Source organism: Triticum dicoccoides, chromosome 6A (assembly GCF_002162155.2).
Source record: "Triticum dicoccoides isolate Atlit2015 ecotype Zavitan chromosome 6A, WEW_v2.0, whole genome shotgun sequence".
In the NCBI taxonomy this organism is placed as follows: domain Eukaryota; kingdom Viridiplantae; phylum Streptophyta; class Magnoliopsida; order Poales; family Poaceae; genus Triticum; species Triticum dicoccoides.
This window is the reverse complement of record NC_041390.1, coordinates 229538589-229542281: the sequence shown is the minus strand read 5'-3', so window position 1 is coordinate 229542281 and position 3693 is coordinate 229538589. Positions and strand designations below refer to the sequence as shown.

Sequence of the window (3693 nt, the reverse complement as noted above, 5' to 3'; positions counted from 1 at the left end):
TATTCAAAAATAACAAAAAACTTTCTGTTTTTAAAACAGCAACATATAGACTTGAAAAATAAGCATGGTAGAGGCTATACTTGACCTTTTTATTGAACTAAAATATGCAAAACATTACTCTAAATAACAGAAAGCAAATCCTAATAAAATAAAATGACGCTCCAAGCAAAAGACATATCATGTGGTGAATAAAAATATAGCCCCAAATAAAGTTACCGATGAACGAAGATGAAAGAGGGGATGCCCCGGAAGCTTAGATGATTGGTTGTCCTTGAATATTACGTTGGGGTGCCTTGGGCATCCCCAAGCTTAGGCTCTTGCCACTCCTTATTCCATAGTCCATCGAATCTTTACCCAAAACATGAAAACATCACAACACAAAACTCAACAAAAAACTCGTAAGCTCCGTTAGTATAAGAAAGCAAATCACCACTGTAACGCCCCGAGACCGATGTGCCAGGTGTCTTCCAGTTATTCGTTGTCGTTGCCATGTCATTTGCTTGCATGTTGCATCTTGCCATGTCATCATCCGCAGTGCATCTGCATGTTTTCGAAACTTGCATTCGTCCGGGTTTCCCCCAGTTCCGCCCGTTGTCCGTTCTGAGCCCAGACACACTTGCACGCGCCCGCGGCATGCCCGAGATATTATTTTATAAGTGGCCGGAAAATGTTCTCGGAATGGGTTGAAAGTTGGCATGCGGTGTTGTTATGTTGTCAATAGTCCTCCTGTCAATTTTCGTCGCATTCGGAGTTCGTTTGATGCCCCATCTGATAACTATAACGGCAGTATAGCCGGTCTTTTCGTCGGACGTTTTCGGTCTCCGGAAATCGTGTCGGGTTGCACCTCTTCCCTCTTCTCGCAGACCAACCCGCTCTCCACAGCCAACCGCCAGGCCAGCCTACCCCTCTTTGCACAGTGCATTGGACCTCCTCGCGCGCGCGTTCGGAAGTTGTCCCGAACCTGACCCGGACAGTCGTCACCATTGGATCCGGATCATCCCCAAACGTCTACAAAACATCTCCGTTTTGTTAATTGGGCTTCCTAACCTATTTTTTTCCGTCCGTCCGATTACGATCGGAGGGACCTAACCGCCCTATACTGATTTCATCTGCTATAAATATAACAGTCTAACCCAAGCCTACCCTATCCAATCCACCCTTTCCCACCACGCCGCCGCCAGCCAACCACTCACTCGCCTCGCCCCTCGGGATCCTCCCAGATCCAAACCCGTAACCAACCACCTTCCTGGTTTTCACGGCCGAGCAAACCCAGTCCCTTCGATCCATCCATCCATCGGTCCATCCGCAGCCTCGTCCTTCCTGATCCACCATGCCTCCCCCCATCTTCTCATTTTGTTCCTCTCTCTCACGCTCTCTGTCTCTCTCTCTTGTGCTGCACCAGGGATGCAACAGCCACCGCCGCCATGGACCGCCACCGCCGTCTTCTGCATCTACTGCTCCGTCGCCTTGCCCGCTGGCCGCCGGCACTCCTCTCTGCTCGTCGGCCTCCCAGCCTCCAGCCCCGCTGGACCCTGCCATCCCCATGACTCCGGCGAGCCGCCGGTAGCCACGACTCTACCACGCGCTCTTCTGTTTCCTCACACGGTGCCCTGTGCACCGGACTCTTCTTCAACCCCCACGTCGCCCGTGTCAAGCCGCCGCTGTGCCAGTCACCAAGCCAAGTCGCCGGAGCACCAGGACCCTCCCGCACCTCTCGATCTCGCCCGAAGCGAGGCCATTGTCGCTCCTCTCGTGCGCCTTCCTGCTTGTCCCACCAGAGCCCCGTCCTCCCCGCGCCTGTCCCGTGCGTCCGGCAAGCAGCAGCAGTGACTAGGCCACAGGAGCTCCAGCGCCATGGTTTGAATTCGGCCTCGAGGTCCCGACGCTGCCATCTCCTGCATTCGCTGCCGCGCCATGTCTCGCTTCCTCGCCACCAACCGGAGCTCCGACGAGCCCTCGTTGTACTTCGCCGGGGCCTCGCCGTCGGCGACCAGCAGGTCGACCGAAGCCGCGCCTGCCCTCTCCTCGCTTCCTTCCCCTTCTCTGCTCTCTCTCTCCCTCTAATGCTCCCTCCCTATCTTCTCTTCCACAGGGAACTGACGCCGTCCTTAGCTCCACCTGCGCCGTCGTTGCACGGATCCGGCGCCGGCCAGCTTGATCCGCCCCGTCTCCACCTCGCCACCATGCCCTGCATCCCGCATCGCCAGCCGCCGTCCCCTGCTTCACGAACGAGACCGCCAGCGCTGCCCCTTCATTGACTTGGTCCGGCACCAGCGTGGCCGGTCTCCAAATCCCAGGCTCCAAGGCCCAAGCCGCCCACTTCGTCCGCCCGAACCGCCAAGCCTGCAGCCAGCTCCACTGACTGGGCCTGGCCCATGGTGAGCGCCTAGCCGCCCCCTGTTTCGGCCCAGTTCCTATTTTTTTTTTTCAGATCTGCGTTTTTAGTATTTTTCCATAGACAGCTGTTTTTGCAGAAAACTCCCTAGACTTCATACATCTAATAACTAATTAACCGTGCATCGGATTAAAACAATTTATATATGAAATATGCTTAGAATTTTATCTAGTTTCATAATATGCCACTTTCACCCATGTTTAAAATGTTTAAAATGCTGTTTGTGTAATTTCTTGCTTAATGCCATGCTAAAATGCTTTAATTCATAACTAATTAACTGTAACTCCAAAAATAACAAACTTTATATGTAAATGGGGTAGAAAAATGCCTAGTTTAACATGGTGTACTTGCTTTGCATGTTAAACAACTCTAAAATATTTTTTAGGGCAGAACAGTACCATAAACAAAAATATGCACATGAGGAGTTTCCGGACTTGTTTGTTGTTCCAGCCTCATTTAATCTTGCCTAGTTAGGTAGTTTGCTTTTGCTTCACCTGTTGCCATGTTAATCAACATTTAATATGGTTGGATACTTAAACGAGAGAAAACTAAATAATTGTCGTGGTGTTTCGTCAATATGCAACTTGTTGCATATTGGGCACCACTTAACTTGTAGTTTTGTTTGTGCACTTTGCCTTGCCATGCTATGCCTCATTAAACCAGACATGCATCATACTTGTTGCGCATCATGCCATGATCATGTGATGGTTGTTTACTATGTTGTTTGCTTCTTTCCGGTGTTGCCTCTTCGGGTTAGTTCCGATAACGTCGCGTTTCTGAGGATCCGTTCGACTTCGTCTGTTTGACTTCTTCATGGACTTGTTCTTCTTCCTTGCGGGATTTCAGGCAAGATGACCATACCCTCGAAATCACTTCTATCTTTGCTTGCTAGTTTCTCGCTCTATTGCTATGCCTATGCCACGATACCTACCACTTGCTATATCATGCCTCCCATTTTGCCATGTCAAACCTCTAACCCACCTTGTCCTAGCAAACTGTTGTTTGGCTATGTTACCGCTTTGCTCAGCCCCTCTTATAGCATTGCTAGTTGCAGGTGAAGATTGGAGTTTGTTCCTTGTTGGAGCATGGATATTTGTTGGGATATCACAATATCTCTTATTTATATTAATGCATTTATATACTTGGTAAAGGGTGGAAGGCTCGACCTTATGCCTGGTGTTTTGTTCCACTCTTGTCGCCCTAGTTTCCGTCATACCGGTGTTATGTTCCTTGATTTTGCGTTCCTTACGCGGTTGGGTCATAATGGGAACCCCTTGACAGTTTGCCTTGAATAAAAC

The 3693-nt window shown here is 50.0% G+C and overlaps 1 long non-coding RNA gene across 1 annotated transcript; it reads left to right on the top strand.

The window, feature by feature from the left end:
- Positions 1-1092: 1092 nt before the first annotated feature.
- Positions 1093-3208, top strand: LOC119319041. The gene is made up of 3 exons (XR_005154319.1): positions 1093-1997; positions 2093-2378; positions 3153-3208. It is a non-coding gene; the product is annotated as an uncharacterized LOC119319041 (long non-coding RNA).
- Positions 3209-3693: the final 485 nt, after the last annotated feature.